The 21,023-nt window shown below is 39.3% G+C and overlaps 1 pseudogene; it reads right to left on the reverse strand.

Annotated features, from left to right (window-relative positions):
- Window positions 1-14,266: 14,266 nt before the first annotated feature.
- LOC146631219 (uncharacterized) lies at window positions 14,267-15,748 on the reverse strand (annotated as a pseudogene).
- Between the last annotated feature and the right edge of the window lie 5,275 nt (window positions 15,749-21,023).

Below are 21,023 nucleotides of genomic sequence, written 5' to 3' on the forward strand. Positions count from 1 at the left end.
TTGATCTCTGGTTTCTTTTGCATGTCAGAGCATCCTCGGGCATGACCCCTAGTTTGCCCTGATACATCGACTGAAGTGTGTGTGAATGTTAGGTTAGGGGAGGAAATGGTTGTATGAACACGGTGGATAAATGTCACCTTCAGGGGCATCAACATTTCACTGGCGCCGAATGTAACGATGATGTTTAAGAATGATATTAATATAATATTAATAATAACATGTGTTAAATAAAAGTTTAATTGATCTTTTATACAGCTTTGTACACTTGTGGATTCAGACTCCACCTTCCTGTACAGTATTTTTATTGTTTATCTCATTTGCCAAAATGAGTAAAGCCCCTGCTGCCAGCTACTACAGTTGTGACTTTACATTATGATACAAACAAATGGGTGTCAAATATGTGAAAAAGCCCAGTTAAAGGGTTCTGGTCCAACATGTTTAGCTTCAGTGTGTTTGGCATTTATTCTCTGAAGCTCTACTAGAGTAAAAAAAAATACCCATTTTTATTATGATTCAAATAAAATATTCACAAAGTGGTGCAATCGCCTCAGTTTGAGTGTGTTGTATGAAATCAAGCCTAACAGCTCTAATCATTGTTTTCTCAAATAAGTAATTTCCACTAGAGTTCGCCATTGCACCAGTGGGGTGAGTCTTTCTTTTCTTTACAGTTTGTTGGTACTTGGTTCCACCTTGTGGCAGTGAGTTACAGTGAAAACCAGAAGCATGACTGTAGTTCGATCTGTGGGGGCAGAGATGGTCCTAGCCCCTTTGGTGCCCTGGGCGAACACTCCCTCTGGTGCCACACACACACACACACACATATTAAGGGTTGTAGATGAACATATTTTATAATGAAAACTGTTGTAGGAACTATACTGAATTTAACCAGATAAACATTATATATACAGTATCTCACAAAAGTGAGAACACCCCTCACATTTTTTAAAATATTTTGTTATATCTTTTCATGGGACAATTGAAGATATGACACTTTGATACAATGTAAAGTAGTCAGTGTACAGCTTGTACAACATTGTAAATTTGCTGTCCCCTCTAAATAACTCAACACACAGCCATTATTGCCTAAATCGCTGGCAACAAAAGTGAGTACACTCCTAAGTGTAAATGTCTATAAAGTTCGCTGACCCGTAATGAGTCACCATGTTAGTTTCTTACTGACAGCTCCAGAACTAAGTACAAACAGCACTAAACATTTGACTCAAAGATAGAGGAATGCGAGGAACAAAAAAGTGCACTAGTTTATTTGTAGTTTCAGCATTTCACAGATTTAACAAAGAAGGTCAACAAACAACTCAGGTACGGGTAGAGGAAGGCAGCACTTGCGTTTGGAGCAGATTTCTTGGCAGATGAGAACATTCATGCTGATGGACATCATCCAAATGACTTCTAGGTTAACAGAAAATGCTAATCAAAGCTAATATCAGAATAAACATGGGCCAAGTTAGCAACTGTTAAAAGAATAAAATCCACACCACTTCTGATATCATCTAGATGCCACAAAAGATGTCTCCAGGCACTGCTCCCTTTACGTTGCCCACGCGCTCAGTTGCGCACGGCTGACACAGTCTCCACGCACAGAAAATCTGCACTGAATCGACAATAAAATGAACACATAACAATTCATTCTGTACTATTTTGCAGTGCGAGTCAGTGAGTGACGGGTGACTGGCTGCTCCAGCCAAGGATGCGATTCGCATACGTATGTACGCAGCTAATCAAAGTCATTGACGGGCTATGACAGCATCTTACCGCGGTAAAGTGAGCCGTCATTTGTGAGCCGCGGTCAAGCCAGCCGCCTCCTATCCGCAGCATAAATTTCCTTGCGCTTTTACACCAGTCTTTACGGTAGCGCCTTTTCGCTTTGTATAAAAATTCATTAAAAATCATCCTGAGTAGTTGATGTCCAACTTTCAACACATCCCTCCTCTGGGACACCTACTGTACCTGTGTGCCAAGTTTCATCCAGATTTACTGTAGAATTTGTCAGAAATTAAAGGAAACTTATATTCAATTCAATACAGTCAATACAATATAATTATGTCAATTTTCAAAAATTCATTAAAAATCATCCTGAGTAGTTGAGGTCCAACTTTCAACAGATTCCTTCTCTGGGACACCTACTGTACCTCTGGGCCAGGTTTCATCTCAATCTGCTGCATCAATAATTGTTTAATATTGATGGATCAAAAGTGCTGCTGAGAGAGTCATGACAGTGACTATAAAGAGACAGCATATTTGCTTTTCTTCACTGACTCGCTCTGAAATCCAGATTTTAATTTTGGAATATTAGGTGTACTTGTGGTTCCTATAGAATTTTAAGGTTGAACGGTAATCAGAGTCTTCATCTCTTAGACCTCTCTTCTGTGGATGCAGCTCACATCATTCTGTACAATACGATCATTTTTAATTCTACAACTGTTTATAATCTGCATAGTTCACATTTCTGTATAGCTGTATATCTCATATTCTGTATAGTTTTTTTTTATTTCATATTCTGTATAGTTTTTTATATTTATATCCTGTTCATAGCCTGTACATAGTTTGTACTCACTACAGCCTGTAACTATACTTATAGTTATAGCATATTCATAACATACCTTCATACCGTGTACATTGTAACATACCATAATAGACCCATTTCTGTAATATACTTACATACCTATATTATTGCTAATATATATTCTAATATATCTATATCATGGCTAAAGCACTTCTGGATGGATGCAAACTGCATTTTCTTGCCTTGTACCTGTGACATGTGCAATGACAATAAAGTTGAATTCTATTCTATTCTAAATTAATTCAGAAGACAAACACCCATCTCTGCTTTTGAGATTAGCATTAACACCCTCAGTTTTGACAAATAATACAGTTATAGTGGATCAGGTGCCCCTGAATCTTCCCTTATTTGTGCTGCAATAAGCCTAGGCTGGCAAAATGGGTCAAAAGAAGGACTTGACAGGCTTAGAAAAGTCAAAAATAGTGAGATATCTTGCAGAGGGATGCAGCAGTCTCAAAATTGCAAAGCTTCTGAAGCGTGATCATCGAACAATCAAGCGTTTCATTCAAAACAGTCAACAGGGTCGCAAGAAGCGTGTGGAAAAACCAAGGCGCAAAATAACTGCCCATGAACTGAGAAAAGTCAAGCGTGCAGCTGCCAAGATGCCACTTGCCACCAGTTTGGCCATATTTCAGAGCTGCAACATCACTGGAGTGCCCAAAAGCACAAGGTGTGCAATACTCAGAGACATGGCCAAGGTAAGAAAGGCTGAAAGACGACCACCACTGAACAAGACACACAAGCTGAAACGTCAAGACTGGGCTAAGAAATGTCTCAAGACTGGTTTTTCTAAGGTTTTATGGACTGATGAAATGAGAGTGAGTCTTGATGGGCCAGATGGATGGGCCCGTGGCTGGATTGGTAAAGGGCAGAGAGCTCCAGTCTGACTCAGACGCCAGCAAGGTGGAGGTGGAGTACTGGTTTGGGCTGGTATCATCAAAGATGAGCTTGTGGGGCCTTTTCGGGTTGAGGATGGAGTCAAGCTCAACTCCCAGTCCTACTGCCAGTTTCTGGAAGACACCTTCTTCAAGCAGTGGTACAGGAAGAAGTCTGCATCCTTCAAGAAAAACATGATTATCATGCAGGACATTGCTCCATCACACGCGTCCAAGTACTCCACAGCGTGGCTGGCAAGAAAGGGTATAAAAGAAGAAAAACTAATGACATGGCCTCCTTGTTCACCTGAGCTGAACCCCATTGAGAACCTGTGGTCCATCATCAAATGTGAGATTTACAAGGAGGGAAAACAGTACACCTCTCTGAACAGTGTCTGGGAGGCTGTGGTTGCTGCTGCACGCAATGTTGATGGTGAACAGATCAAAACACTGACAGAATCCATGGATGGCAGGCTTTTGAGTGTCCTTGCAAAGAAAGGTGGCTATATTGGTCGCTGATTTGTTTTTGTTTTGTTTTTGAATGTCAGAAATGTATATTTGTGAATGTGGAGATGTTATATTGGTTTCACTGGTAAAAATAAATCATTGAAATGGGTATATATTTGTTTTTTGTTAAGTTGCCTAATAATTATGCACAGTAATAGTCACCTGCACACACAGATATCCCCCTAAAATAGCTAAAACTAAAAACAAACTAAAAACTACTTCCACAAACATTCAGCTTTGATATTATGAGTTTTTTGGGTTCATTGAGAACATGGTTGTTGTTCAATAATAAAATTATTCCTCAAAAATTCAACTTGCCTAATAATTCTGCACTCCCTGTATAAATAGAATAGAATAGAATCGAGTACTTCAGACCGGGAGATTGGCAAAATGTATAAATAGGATGGCGATTAGGGGAATTGGAGACAGCTGTGTAACACAGCAGGGATACATTGGGAATAAGAAGACAGTGGACGTAAGACTCAACACAAGAAAGAGACAAGAGGCCACCAAACTAAAACACAGACCTAAGATACACGAGCTTGACACAGACAAAACCATAAACAGACATGAAGACAAGACTGGCTTTAACACTAGAGTGTTTTCACAAGTCTTCCATCCACTTGTGGAATGCTGAAAAAGAACTACACTTAAAAGCAATATGGAACTGAAAACAAAAGAATACATAATGTAAACATATCATCAAATAATCCAGGACTCACAAACAATGATATGATGAACAGAACTATAAAGAACAAAACTGAGAAATGCTTGGTAAACTGACCAAGGACTATGTCATCATGTCATTTTTTAAATATCATAGTTAATGTGTCCTGATTTGTAGATAGTGCCATCTTACAAATACCAGGAAATCCAACTGGGTGACAAGCCAGAGTTGTCTGCCCACACACCCACTGACTAGAAAAAGGGTTGAAACCTCAACTACTAAGGATGATTTTTAATGAATTTTTGAAAATTGACATAATTCTATTGTATTGGCTATATTGCATTGGATATAAGTACCCTTTAATTTCTGAGGAATTCTACAGTAAATCTGGCTGAAACTTGGCACACAGGTACAGTAGGTGTCCCAGAGGAGGGATGTGTTGAAAGTTGGACCTCAACTACTCAGGATGATTTTTCATGAATTTTTGAAAATTGACATAATTCTAGTGTATTGGCTGTATTGAATTGCAAGGCAAGGCAAGGCAAGGCAAGGCAAGTTTATTTGTATAGCACAATTCAACAACAAGGTGATTCAAAGTGCTTTACAGAGACATTAGAAACAAGAACAAATAAAAAGCATGATTTAAAATTGAATAAAACAAGCAAATAAACTAACTAACTAATTAACAAACAAACAAACAACAGTATATAAAATCAAAACAGATAAAATCAGAACAGTAGATAAAATCAGTAGTTAAATGTAAGTTTTGAAATTTAAGCTTAAAGTGTGGATTTGGTGCTTTATTCAAATGCAGCTGAGAACAGGTGAGTCTTCAACCTGGATTTAAATAAACTGAGTATTTCAGCTGATCTGAGGTTTTCTGGGAGTTTGTTCCAGATATAAGGAGCATAAAAGCTGAATGCAGCTTCTCCGTGTCTGGTTCTGACTCTGGGAACTGATAAAAGACCGGATCCAGATGACCTGAGGGATCTGGATGGTTCATACTGGGTCAGGAGGTCATTGATGTATTTTGGTCCTAAACCATTCAGAGCTTTATAGGCCAGCATCAGAACTTTAAAGTCTATCCTCTGACGGACAGGCAGCCAGTGTAAGGACCTCAGAGCTGGACTGATGTGGTCCACTTTTTTGGTCTTAGTGAGGACTCGAGCAGCAGAGTTCTGAATGAGCTGTAGTTGTCTGACTGATTTTTTAGGTAGACCTGTAAAGATGCTGTTACAGTAATCAAGCCTACTAAAGATGAATGCATGGACTAGTTTTTCCAGGTCCTGTTGAGACATCAGATCTTTTATCCTTGATATATTCTTGAGGTGATAGTAAGCTGACTTTGTTATTGTCTTAATGTGTTTTTCTAAGTTTAGGTCTGCATCCATCACTACACCCAAATTTCTCGCTTGGTTTGTGGTTTTTAGATGTATAGATTGAAGTTCTCTGGTGACCTGTAATCGTTTTTCTTTGGCGCCAAAGACTATTACCTCAGTTTTGTTTTTGTTTAGCTGGAGAAAATTGTGGCACAACCAGTCATTGATTTCCTCAATGCATTTACCAAGAGCCTGTACAGGGCCTCGGTCTCCTGGTGACATTGTGATATATATTTGTGTGTCATCTGCATAGCTGTGATAGTTTATTTTGTTGTTGTTTATAATCTGTGCCAGTGGGAGCATGTAGATGTTAAACAGAAGGGGTCCCAAGATGGAACCTTGGGGAACTCCACATGTGATACTTGTCTGCTCAGATGTGAAGTTACCTATTGATACAAAGTATTTCCTGTTTTCTACGTATGTTTTGAACCAGTTTAGTACAGTTCCTGAAAGACCTGTCCAGTTCTCCAGTCGTTTGAGTAATATGTTGTGGTCAACTGTATCAAATGCTGCACTGAGATCCAGTAAAACTAGGACTGACATTTTTCCACTGTCTGTATTCAGACATATGTCATTAAACACTTTTGTCAGAGCGGTTTCAGTGCTGTGGTTCTGTCTAAAACCTGACTGGAAGGCATCGTAGCAATTATTCTGTTTTAAGAAGTAACTGAGCTGTTGGGAAACTGCTTTTTCAATGATCTTACTTAAAAACGGGAGATTTGAGATCGGCCTGTAGTTGTTCATTTGTGTCTTGTCAAGATTGTCCTTTTTCAGTATAGGTTTGATTACAGCAGTTTTTAGTGATTCTGGAAACACACCTGATAATAAAGAAAAGTTGACGATCTGTAACAGGTCTGACTCTAAAGTCTTTGAGACCTTTTTGAAAAAACTTGTTGGCAGGACATCTAAACAGCAGGAGGAGGAGTTCAGTTGACCTAAGATGTCCTCCAGGTCTTTGCTGTTAATAGGTTGAAACTGTTTCATGGTGTTTAAACTGTTTTTTGGTGGACACAGTACATATCCTGGATCTGCTGTTGATGTACCAATTGCTTGTCTAATTTTTTGGATTTTTTCAGTGAAGAATTTGGCAAAGTCATTGCAGGCCATGGTCGAATGAAGTTCAGCTGCCACTGACACAGGAGGGTTTGTTAGCCTGTCAACTGTAGAAAATAAGACCCGAGCATTATGGCTGTTTTTAGTGATGATGTCAGAGAAGTAGGACCTCCTTGCATTCCTCAGTTGTAAATTATAATTGTGAAGTTTCTCTTTATAAATGTCATAATGAACCTGGAGGTTTGTTTTTCTCCATCTGCGCTCAGCTTTCCTACACTCTCTTTTTTCATTTTTCACCAGTGTGGAGTTTCTCCATGGAGACTTTTTCCTTCCAGAGATAACCTTCACCTTAATGGGAGCAATAGTGTCCATTACATTTAACATGTTAGCATTGAAGCTATTGACGAGCTCATTGACTGACCCTCTGGGCAGGTCAGGTGTTAATGGGAAGACCTGGTTAAAAATTGCACTACTGTGTTCAGTTATACACCGTTTTGTGATCACTGTTGTTGATATATTTATGTGGGCTGAGATTTTACTTTCAAAGAAAACACACATATTGCATATAAATGTCCTTTAATTTCTGAGGAATTTTACAGTAAATCTGGCTGAAACTTGGCACACAGGTACAGTAGGTGTCCCAGAGGAGGGATGTGTTGAAAGTTGGACCTCAACTACTCAGGATGATTTTTCATGAATTTCTGACATTTCCATAATTGTATTGACTGTATCGGGCTGTTTCATTGTAATTTGTGTGCGCGCATGCGCGTGCGACTGTTCGCGCGCGTGCACGTGCGCGCGTGTATAGGCTTTCAATCGGCACATAAAGCGAAAAGGCGCTACCGTAAAGACTGGTGTAAAAGCGCAAGGAAATTTATGCGGCGGATAAGAGGCGGCTGGCTTGACCGCGGCTCACAAATGACGGCTCACTTTACCGCGGTAGCATCTTTATGTGCCGCCACCGGTGTTTTAGCTAGGTAAGTGGTGTGGCCGATGTGGTGCTTATGTTGACCTTTTATAATAATGGCAAAACGAAGAGGCAGTGGCACATGCCCTCACCAAGCCAAAGTAAAAAAGCAATGCAATTCTTTTAAGATGGTTTTGCAAACAGAAGAAAAAACTGGGTGAGATTTTTTTCTTTTTCGAGCGAGAAAGGCCCGCTCTGCAAAACATGTTGCGAGGCCAAAATAGCAAGCGAGTTTTCGGGGGGAAAGTGTGGACAGCACAAAAGTCATTAGAAAGCAGTTAGAAGTGTAAGATGGGGATGGGGTACATTGTTGGAGGAGAGCGCCAAAGACCGAGAGAACAGGAATAAGCTGTAAAGAAATCCAACCCCGAGCAAGTTAAAGTTCTCATCAACAATATTCTACTACATGCCATCAACATGAATTATTCTATGCTATCGGTTCAACAAATTCACAATCACATGGCAAAGTATATGAGTATACCAGAAAGCTGGCGAAGCAAAAATGATGCCTTTGAGTTTGTGAATTCAATGAATCAAACAGTGCAGAATGAGATGATGTGTAAAGTTAAAAATGCACCTTGGCACACCCTGATCATAGATGAGAGCACAGACATAACAGTGCACAGAATACTAGTCCTGTATATTAAATACAGGGAGGAAAATAACGTCAACTATAAAACTGTTTGGTGGCATCATCCAGCTGACAACATGCACCTTTCAGGATAATGTGCAGGCAATAACTCAGTTTTACACCAAGCATGAACTAGACATGCAGAGAATGGTGATGCTGACCTCTGATGGTGCCTCAGTAATGCGAGGAAAGCACAACGGATTTGCAGCTTTATTAAATCGGCAAATACCACAACTCACTGAACAACACTGTGTGGTCCATAGAGAGGACTTTGATGATGCGTCGAAAGATGTACCTTTGATGCGTGATGTGGAACAGTTCATTTCACTTTCTCTAGATCCACAGTAAACAGGAGAAAATCAGAAGACCTAGCAAAGATTCTTGATGAGGATACACTGTCAAAGTCATTCAGGCCTCTGTACAAAGTGCGATGGCTGTCTACTGCAAGACAGAATCCAGTGATAAAAGAGATCCAGTGGCAAGTTACTGTTACAAAAAGGTAACCAATTCAAACGTCAAGGTTACTCTTACCGCTCTCTGAGATGTTTTGCGTGAGCTGGCAGACCTGTCTTTCTTTTCAAAAATGCAACCTGACTGTGATGGAAGAGCTCTGCTTTGCAAGAGCAAAGATTGTGAAGTTGCGTTCCCAATACTCAACAGAGGTAAAGGATGTTAAGTGGAGTGACCGTGTCAGAGAGGCAATGAGGGCCTCATCAGCTGATGGCAGAAATACCGGTGAGATTACTCGTTTGATTCGTAACCTCTACGATCACTTGGGTGCTCGTTTTTCAGAGGATAAATTAATGGAGTGGTTTGCATTTGACATTGAGGCATTGAGCTCAGACATCAGCTCTGAGTATGGAGCAGCAGACATTGCCACACTGGCAAAGAAGTATGAGGCAATTCTCCACCACCCACATTTTGTGGAGGTCAGTGACAGTGAATATGCTGAATTCAAGTACATAATGAGGCAAAAACTTAAACTCAGGTCAATCAGCACATTCTCAGATATGGTGGCTGCAACACTAAAATGTAAAGAGCTAAAACACATCTCACAGCTTGTAGATTTGTGCTACATTTCAAGCATCCAGTGCAGATTGCGAAAGATAAGATAAGATAAGATAAGATAACCTTTATTAGTCCCACACGTGGGAAATTTGTTTTGTCACAGCAGGAAGTGGACAGTGCAAAAGTTATGAGGCAAAAATTAGAATACAATAAGAATAAATACAGTACACAACTGTACAGAATAGAATAAAATAAAATACTATATACAGTAGAATAAAATAAAATAAATATACAATAAGATAAAAATAGAATACAAATACAAATACTATATACAACTGAGTAAAAATACAACGATGACAGAAAGGATTATTGCACTTAGTATTATTGCATATGTATGGATGTGTGTGCTTGATCAGTTAAAGTCTTTATTATGGAGTCTGACAGCAGTGGGGAGGAAAGACCTGCAAAATCTCTCCGTCCCACACCGTGGGTGCCGCAGTCTCCCACTGAAGGAGCTGCTCAGTGCTGTCACAGTCTGCTGCATGGGGTGGGAGATGTTGTCCATCAGGGATGACAGCTTAGCCGCCGTTCTCCTGTCACTCACCACCTCCACTGGGTCCAGAGGGCATCCTAGAACAGAGCTGGCCCTTCGGAAAGAGGCTTTAGTTTAATGCATAGGTGTCAAACTCTGGCCCGCGGGCCAAATTTGGCCCACAGCCTACTTACATTTGGCCCGCGAAGCCATACCAAATTACTATCAGAGCTGGCCTACTGGTATTATACAGCTAATATATATATTGTTTAGTATTAAGCTTTGCTTGTTCCATATTCAGTTTTTCAGCAAAACGTGTTTGAGTCCATAAGAAAAGATTCATTCTTATATCTGGAGGAATAAATATATTTCAATAAATATTAACGTTAGCCCGCGACTTTGTTCCAGTTTTGAATTTCGGCCCACTGTGTATTTGAGTTTGACACCCCTGGTTTAATGAATCGTATGAAAACAGATTCCAGGAATCGTCTTGAAGTGGACCATTTGGACCTGCTGATGCGCATAAAGTCAAACCTGCAAGCAGATGAGGCCATCAACTTGGACGATGCATACAACCACGTGAGAAGGGCAGACGGGAAAATTAAGGTGAAAAAACTGTGTAATTATATATTCTGCAGAGTTAATTGAATTTTCACAGTATCACATGCTTGTGCAACAGTACACATGTCACTATGTAAATGTGAAAGTTTTAATGTGAACAAAATTTTATCTCTAAAAGGTGCACATGTCTCAATTCCTCCAGAACAGGAACAACAAAGTGCAGCCACTGGAGAAGTGAGAAGGACACACAGGAAAAATAAGGTGAAATTTAAGTTCTCAGTTGGATTTGTGCTCATCTAGTGTCATTTATTTATAAATTTCATTTATGGATATTGATCATTAAATACTGTCGCTACTTTATGAGTAGTAGAAATGCAAATAATCATGTCATTACTTACTGTATTTTGCAGACAAAGAGTTACAGGACTCTCCCACAGACCACAGCAGGAGCTTCACACACTGGCTCATACTCATAATACAAGTCAGAGCTTTACATTAAAAATGTTAATTGTGTTTTCAAAATTGGAGTTTATAGTTGGTTTGGTTGGCAGTTCATGTTTTGCCTTAGCTAAAATTAAATATTTATACTTCCAATAGCATTAACATACTACAGGTCATGAAGAAGACCTTTGTCATTTTCACTGTCAGTGGGCTAAAGAACTTAATTAAAACATTCTAACAGAAATGTAAATGCTGTAATTTGATTCTTTTGATAAACTATGTAACTTGCATGGATGCGATGCTGGCGAGACCACAGTGCACACGTGTGATGTTGCTCACAGTGGTCCTGTCACAGTGCGGGGAAAGTAGGACCCAAATGCAGGACTTTCTGAATGGAGATGGTGCGTTTATTTACAATGAAAAGAAACTATAAAACAGTGCCAACAATCCACAGCGTCTGTGTTCTCTGAGCGCTCGTTCCTAATCCCCGTGCCGTGATCTGTGGTAAGTGTTTAGTCCTCCTCGGTGCCTTTGTACAACAGTGTGCTGCTCCCGCCACACGTTTCCACAATCCACCTGGAAACGAGAGAGTCCACAGTGAGTACCGTCCCATCCACCGGCCGACAAAAACACTTTAACCATTCCAACAGGAGAAGTTCAGCGACCACAGTAACTGTGAGCAGGAGCACTGACTATGTTCCTAGTTTAACAATCCCGCGCTGGCTGCCTCTCCGATCCTCTCTTGAGTAGTGTTTCCTTGACGATCGGCAACAGGTGGCTGATTACACCAGGTGTGGCTGGCTCAAAGGCTGAAGACTCTCCAGGCCTGGTATGGCAGCAAAACTCACACACCGCAACACACACACCCAAACACAGAGACAGGGAAACAAGGGACCAGGAGCAGATCACACCAACAACAACAATAAACAATCCACATAGTCAGATAGAAATTATAATATTCATTAAACCCAAGAACAATGCATGAGCCCTGACCCAGGCCCATCAGGTCCATCAACCGCTCAGGGAGTTTGTGTGTTTGCTCAGACACATGAAAAGTGAGAGGGAACATTGTCTGCAGGAAGAGGTGTATTAGACATTCTTATTATCAGAACTGCTGTCTGAACTCTGTCATACCATCATCTTCATCAGAGCTTTGGCACGCGTCCCTGGAGTTTGGAAGATCCTGAGGTATTCCTCTCTGACATCCTTCAGTGGCAGTTACATAAAGTACATTATATGTTATTAGCATAAATATTGTTCATAATGGGTTGATTTTTATTTTCAAATTAAGAAAAGTTGTTGAAAAATGTCCAATTCTGTAAATGATTAAAGGTTGCCACCCTTAGCCATCTTGCTGTCTTCTTTTCCAAAACTCATTGCAAAACTTTAAGGTTGTTTAGACACTAATTAAACCGTGTTTTAGTTAACAAATAAATGTGAAGTTTCGCGGTATTAAATTTTATTTACTTTAATAAAACCAGTGTCTGGCATGAAGTTCAGTTTGTGTTTGTCTCCATCTAGTGTTTAGTTATAATCCTTACAAAACTGTTTGACTAAACCATGTCGTCTTTTACTATTAAAAAAGCTTTTAAAGCAATTCTCGACCCAAAAATTCTGTCTGTAGTCTCAAAACATATTTTAGCCTTATATGTTTGTATGTTCCCTATTTCCTCCAAGACAAGTGACCCAATCTAGATGAAACTTTAACTAAACAATGCCTAGGCCACTGTGAGTGCCAACATTTATAAGTTATAAGCAAATATTTTTATATAAATTCCTCAATCGTGTACCATTGACAGTTCAGCTGAGCACCAAAGACAATGTCATAGTATAGGATGGAATGTCAGATCACAATGGTGTCTCACAATGTATCATAATAGCATTGTAACTATGTATGTGTGTTTATGTTGCTATTAAAAAATGGGGTAGTTCAAGACTTTTGCACAATACTGCTATAACTGTTAGATTATTATTTACTTTTTTAATTAACAACAAACAGAATAATTGTGAAATGGTGAAAAAAACGTCTACAAGCATGTTTGTGATGCTGAGCAAACTGAATCTCCACTGAAATCAGAGCCTATCCTCACAGTAATTAAAACATGCAGCCTAAAAGCTTTAAAAATAGTCAGAAAGAAAAAAACAGATCCAAGTTATTTTTCAGTTGTTGTTGTCTTTTATTTTCCAATTGTTTTTTGTAATAAATTTGGAATTTCCAATAGGAGAATCTGGAGGAAAGCCAAGAACACAGGATGAACCCCAGAGAGCGGCTGAGGGAGCAAAATACTCCTAAACCTTCCTCTGATGATCACCCACAGAACCACTATGGTGCTTAGAATTCAGTACGATGTTATAGAGATATAGCACCATAGGCAAAGACCCTACAAAAAAGCCCTCCAACAATCAGATGATCCCCTATGAACAAGCACGTGGCGACAGCGGGAAGGAAAAACTCCCTTTTAACAGGAAGAAACCGGCAGAACCAGGTTCAGGAAGGGGCGGGGCCATCTGCCGCAACCGGTTGGGGGTGATGGAAAAGAGAACCATCTTTCCAAAAAGTTGGTACATTCATTCAGATCACAAAAGTATTCTGGACACTAGTTTAAACAAGCTGAGCTAATTTAGGATGGACACAGTCAGACATTAACAACTGGCCAGTGACAGACACATGGTGAGTGTACTCTTGTCTTACCTTGTGTTTTGAGGAAAGCAAATTAGCATTTTTTCAATTATCCAATGTATTACATTTAAGATTACAGCTTATGTGTCCAAAAATCATTATCTGTGCACTATTTTTAAATAGTTGCACATGTCCCAACTTTTGAAAAGATGATTGTTTGTAGGTCTTTTTAAAATTCCAGATCTCCTTTGTTAACTTAACTTTCTAAGAGGTATTTTAACTCATTCACTGCCATTGACGTCTATAGCCGTCAATTGCAGTGAATGAGTCAATGGGTTTAACTCATTCACTGCCAATGGCTGGCAGTGAATGAGTTAACAAGCCCTACATTGCATTTTTTCTTATCTTGAGAAATGAGCCTCAGATCAGTTTTCAAGATAGAAATTACAGAACAGGGTTTGTCCAGACGGGTGGGTTTGTCACTGTATAGTCAAGTCTGTGAATGTCACTGTCCAGGGCTCTATTGAGCGTGTTGAAAAGACGAGAAAACCAGCCAGTACTCTTCTTGAGAGTACTGGCTGGTGATGTGCTTGAAGGCAGGGGTATTTTTTGTTCATTACTTTCTTCACTGGGGGACTCTGGTGTTGGAATCTCACGCACTGGAGAAAGTTTACCATCCTTGACAACTCTCCATATCATCCCAGAATTCTTTGACCTTACTAAAGATTTCTGGAGCTGTGACACTAAAACCTCTGAAACAGCAATCTCAAATGCTTCGTCACCAGATTCCAGCCTGCAACAAGTATTTGGATCCAAACTCCTTGCACAGCTTTTTATAGATGGGGATGTGCAGGTTTTCAACACTTGGTGGGGGAATGGAATCCAGTTCTTTTTCAGCCCTCATTGTTACACCACCCATTAATTGAATCAGGTCCACGTTTAGTATGGATGTTCTGGTTTTTGATGCAATATGGTCGACTAACTTAGCAAGAAGCACAGTAAGAAAGGTCATGTTGACTGGACAGTCAGGAGACTCCAGACTTGGTGAAGAATTCTCCTGGTAGGCTAAAATCAGTGCTGAAGGGACAAATGTTTCTGAATACTTAGGGAGCTCTGGAGTTGGAGGAGGACTCAGATTATCCGTGCACAATGAATTCTCTAAGGAACAGTCACTTATTTGTGGGATTTCTGCATCTTCCTCCTCCTCCACATCTAGACAGCAGGTCTGCTTACAGTTAGAGTCTGAGCATGTCATGCTGTCAGATGCCTTGTCTGTGATTTTTCTGCTGACATTCAAGATGCATTTAAAACTCTCAGTCACATTATACACCATTTGTATAATGCTCATACCTGTCACTGAGTCATGGGTTTGTGGGGTAGGAGCTGGCCCTGTGATACGAGCCAGCGACGTGTTGACTCTTTTAGTAATTTCTGCTGAAAACAGCTTTACTAATATATCCAAGTTGTGGGACTTACCTTGTGCCGTGGACAGGGCTTCACCAAAACAGTGATGAAGGGTGTTTCTGAAGCTGGCTTGAATATTATTTTCTGTTACTCTGCAGCAGCTGCAGCCATCCTGCAAACTTACCTTATCTCCACATGCATGATTGTGCCCCTTGGCTAATTTCTTCTATAATCGCATGGCACATGTTGGACAACAGAATGACAGCTTTTGATCCAGGGTCACCATCGGCTAAGGACGCCCACTGACTAAAAGATGAAAAAAAGATAAATAGTTGAGAAAACAAACATTTAACCAGAGTATATGTGTGTATTAGTGATCATTTTTGCTGCTTGTAAGCTTGATGGCTTTAAATGTGTGACTTACTCCTCTGAAACATCTTTCACATAGGGGGTGATGATTTTTCCAAGATTTTCCAGCGTCAGAAGAGGCAATTTCAAATGCCTGCAATCCAATTCCAACATCTAGAAAGAAAAGGCAGTCAGGTTTTTAGAAATCTTTGACACAATAACAAAATGTTCTGCAATGGGATTTTAAAATCGTCACTGTTAAATGCTTTGCACTGCAGTTCACTAATGAAATCCAACAACTGATAAGACAAAAATATATGTGTGATATGTCACACTAACAATATACAGTATATTAACAATTTGACTTCACATATTATTTGATAGAGCAATGTACTGAAGGTTATTTTATCAGGAATAAAAGTAATTTATCCAGAAATGTTTTTTTTATTTATTCATTTATTCATTTATTTTTTACCTTATCCGGTTGAAGCAACGAAACGATTTCCACAGATTTCCTTCTGTTCACTTCACTAAATTCTGTCATGTCTTTACCGTTTAGCACAATTGCAAACTGCACGTTTTTCTAATCATTTCCAAGTATTTGATTGTCCGCTGAAGCTTCTTCACGCCAAAAGTCTGTCTACAGTTTGAATTCTCGGGTTCTTCATAGGTCACAAAGCTGACGTTCGATGAGTGCGCGCAAACGTGCACGTGCTGCGCACACTCATCGAACCTGTGGGGCAGGTTCAGTTTTCTGTTACGTTGGCGGAGGGATATTAAGACAATACAGAGTTTGCTTCATTCAGTCATTTGATATGAGAAGCAGCGGTTTCCTCAACTTCGAGCCAAAAACACACTTTTACCATTTAGTCCACATCTACTGTAGGGATGTGGTGCCATTTTTTTTTTTTTACCAATCATTTAAGTTTTTATTGACAATATAGTATGTTCAGGTGAAAATTTTAATTATTACTGAATAAATAAAAATGTATAATTATTAGAGAAAAAATATTCACAGGATTCCAGCGGGCCTTTCATTAAATACAGCAACTTTAATAACTGTTGATATTTATTTATATTTATTTTCTCTTCTGTCAAGCTTTCCAAACTAAATTAAGTAGTGTCTTCCTCTAAATCATCAGCATGGCCAAGTTCCTACAACAATGGTGAATTTGATCAGTTGATCTCTGTTACAGGCTACACACCACTACCTTTCTCTTACTTTGAAGGTCAGTTAGTTGTTTCAGCTAACTGCAGACCAAATTATTGTGTTTGTGTTTTTTATTCTTAATATTCAGGTTCTGGTTTTCTTTAATGATTCCCTCGTTAATCCCTTGTGTATTTAAGTCCTGTGTTTTCCTCTGCCCTTTGTTGCTTTGTATACCTTCATTGCTGTGTGTCTCCTCCGTGCTCATGACAATTCCTAGTCCTGTGGTCCTGGTTAGTTTCCTAGCTTTCAAGATTTTAGTTTCTTGTTTCTAGTTCCTGCTTAGTTTTTGTATTTGATGTCTGAGTTTTCTCCAGCAAATAAAGTTGCCCTTTTGAGTTCCACCTTTTGTTTGAGTCCGATGTTCGGGTCCTCATCCTGCCTGCCACACAGCCTCACTTGACATGATAATTGCAGAGGAAAGGTTTATTTGAAGAGTTTTAGTCAGGGTTTAGAATTCATCATGACACTGAAACCCCACTGAAGGTTATGCATAATTGTTTTATAGTCTAACCAATATTATTTAATAAAATCAAAGAAATGTGCTCTGCTAGTTTAAATCATTGATAGAATTAATTTCACAGGGTTCCATGTTGAGACCAGAGCTATCTTCATGCTTGTGTGGGGCAATATTATTTGAAAACACTGCATACATTTTCATTGCAGTGCATATGATACCAAGTTTTATTTATTAATAAAGTGTAAGGGGTTTGCTCGTATCACTAAAATTAGAAACATGCTGTCTCAGAGTGAGGGTGAAAAATTAGTTCATCAATTAATTTTTGGGCCTTTTTGGCCTTTATTACTACAAGCCAACTGTGAGAAGACACCCAACAAATGGCCCGGGGCAATTTCAAACCAGGGCCTTTGCAAGTGACTCACGAGGTGTAAACTTTGCACACTTACAGTAAGTGACTTTAAATACTGTCCCGCACCAAGTGGTTGGAGAGCTTTAAGGCCGGGGTAGTTCATGGACAGGGATTAGTAAACAAAACAGAAACGTGACTTTGTCACGGTTTGGGGCTGCTGTATATGTATTTTTAGTTGTAGTTTTTTTCTTCTTGTTCTTCTTCTTCTTTTCCCACTGAAGGTGGCTAAAGGTGGGTCTTGTGCAAGCCCCACCCACTAGTGGTGTCTCCTTAGTTCCCATTTGTCACCTGTCACCTGCTTTCCATCTGGTAATCTTTTTTAAACACCATCTGAAGTCACAAGTCCCCACCAGATTGTTGTTGTGGTCAGTGTGGTAACCAGGCCAGCTTAAGCTCCCTGTGTTTTAATTTTTTGCCTTCTGCTAGTATGTAATCTGTTTTGAAAGCCAAGTTCACCTTTTGAGACACTTATCTTCCATGAGAACCAATGAAAACAGTGCCGAGGTGCTTTAAACCTGCATTGTATCTGAAGATTGTGGGAAAACTGCAACAATTTTTCAGTCTTCTGTTGTCCATTTCTGGTGGGCTGCAGAGGCGGTCTAGCCCATTTGGTGCCCTGGGCAAACGCTCCCTCTGGTCATTCTTCGTACATTGAGAAGAGGAGACTAATCAACAATACATCTCTTCAAATTAATGGCTAATTAATATTGTTCTGAACACAGTCCAAAAGATTCAATAAGCCACATCAATGTCTGCCGTCTGTTTGCTATCATAGCCAAATGCCTATCAAACATAAACAGAGGTTCTCACTATCCCTACTAATAATTAATGTTATCTTGTTTCAGGATACATGTTATACATAATACCTGCCATTATCCAACGACACATCTGCTTACCTCTATCTTTTGGTCGTTTCTCCTCCTCTTCTCTTTTTTCTTCTAAACTGATGACTTTGACATTTTCTTGTCCATCAGTGTTAATTTTGCACTCCAGTATCAACACCCATCCGCTAACTCGAGAATTACCACGACATAACCTAACAGACCTAACCTTAGTGCACAGATTCGGTTTGTATAGGGTTTTTTTCCTGGTATTTCACACAACCCAAGAAAAAATAATTAACATAATGGGCTTGGATTGACAACATTATGAATGAAATGTGCACTATTTGGAAGTTGCCCGCTCCCCTTCCCTTTCGACAGGTTGTGTGTGAGACTTCAGCGCAGCAGCAGCAGCAAGCAGGCGCCCCGAGGGCCCTCACGCTCACTTTTCATGTATATGTGTGTGATAGAATTTAGAAAACACATCGGTGCAAATAATTCGTCTATATCATGATGTCTCGTTTTTTTGTGTTTGTTGTTTGTTTTTTTTAAATTTTGTTTTATTTTGCAAGCTGGTTATTAGATGCAGCTCCAGCCCCTCCCCTCTCCTCCCTCTGCATTACATGTAAAATAGTATAGTTTATGGTTTCATATAATATTATAGTTTATGTTTTTCAGCTCAATCTCGTGTACCGGTGTAATGCAGTTTAACGCAAAGAGCAGTTGCAATAGTTTGAATCTAAGATATCAAATTATGAAAAATATTATGATGTTCCAGATTCTCTCTCAGATGCATTTATAAAAATATGCACTTTTATACCAGGATGTAATTATTGAAAAAGTGAAAAACGAGTGTATTGGTAAATCAGCTTAAGGATGATGTGGCACTAAAAAAGAAAGTCCGTGTGATCTTTTTTATGCAAGGTCACCAAGCAAAAGTAGAAGTGCTCTGCAGATAAAGGGCCTGTGTGTATATCGCAAGCATCACTTTGTAGCTTGCATGACTCTGCATATGTATAATACAGTTTGTTTGTTTGTTTTAATCTTTGTTGTAGAAAATGAAAAACTTCATGTGAAGTTCAGAACAATTGTATCAAATCTGGCGCTTTACACATTTGAATCCGGAAACGCAGGCAGTAGTTTAGACTCTAAGAATGTTTTAAATCATCTAGTTTTGATTTTACACCAGGATGCATTTTGTTATGTTACTGGTAGCACTGATATTCAGGCTTGTGACGCACGTTGCTGGCTTTCTGGATAGCCTCATTTTACATACATAGGGTATGTTGCTTGCCCAAGTGTTATGATGGCTGGATAATTATTTTGTGACTGGTTTTTATGAGACCTGTGACAACATTGCCCAGGGTGTTTTTATCTTTTGGATTAAATTAGAAAACACATTCTCTCAATATAAATAATTTAATAAAAAGATAATAAAAAGATTTAAGATCTGTACCAGCCAAACCTTATAATAGTTTAAAGTACTGAGGCATACATTTAATTTAAATTGAAAAACATCATTTGAAATGAATCTGGGAAAAACAAAAAACGCTGACATCTTTATACACTTCAACTGTTCCACTGAGGACTTCAACCAAAAATATGCTATTATCTGTTTCTCATTAATAACACAGAACTGATTCTTTCCATATTTGTGGGAAAATAATCTTAAACCAATCAGCTTCCACATTAAAACTACAGACTTAACATTGTTTTCCAGGAAAACTGTGGATCTGATGTTTCTGGTGGTTATGCACTGCCAGCAGATTCTTTATGGAGCTTCAGCGCATCGAGATATTTCCTATTTATGCATTATCAGACTGGGAGCTGGGATGTTTGGTGGTCAGGTCATTCTGTCAGTGTGACTCTTTGGGTTTAAATTGTAAGAAATAAATGTGTAAAATTACAGAAAACATTCTGGTAGCTCATTAAAATAATCTGAAATTTCAGTTGTAGATGGTGAAAACAGGGACTTTACTTTGGTGTGGGGGAGCTCCTTATCAATAGGACAAGCTGTAAAATTGATTAAAATACAAAATTTAAGCTATCCGCCACAAACGCACAGCACCCCAAAGCCTTGCATCTTATTACATAGAAATAAATAAGTGATTACTGGTTTCAGCGGGCCGGATTGGAGTCTTTTCCGGCCGATTCTGGCATCTAGGCCTCATGTTTGACACCTCTACTGTGGAGGAAATGACACATTGTTGTTTACCATCTCACTTAAAGTTACATTTAAACATCCTCTCACATCGTATCCATTAGAAACGGAACATATCAGTAATTTTGCCATGACATCATCATCCGCTTTTTTGATTATAAACCCACGTCAGAGTCAGAGGTCCCTTTAATCAAATGTCCTCTTCCAGTAACCTCAGCGGCTCAAAGGGCCTTCACAGGTGCTGTTGTCATGGTAACTGCCATTGGACTTTCCTTTCTTTTTTTAAATGAATATATTTAAAGATGAACTGTCATCTCTCTCTGCCTCTGCAAACCTCCTTATTAAAATACCATTAAGTTTTAATGACACGGCTTCAGCTAAATGGCCGAAC

This window comes from Diplotaxodon limnothrissa, linkage group LG6, assembly GCF_057381915.1.
Source record: "Diplotaxodon limnothrissa isolate DT_005_m linkage group LG6, D_limnothrissa_male_GT1.1, whole genome shotgun sequence".
NCBI lineage: Eukaryota > Metazoa > Chordata > Actinopteri > Cichliformes > Cichlidae > Diplotaxodon > Diplotaxodon limnothrissa.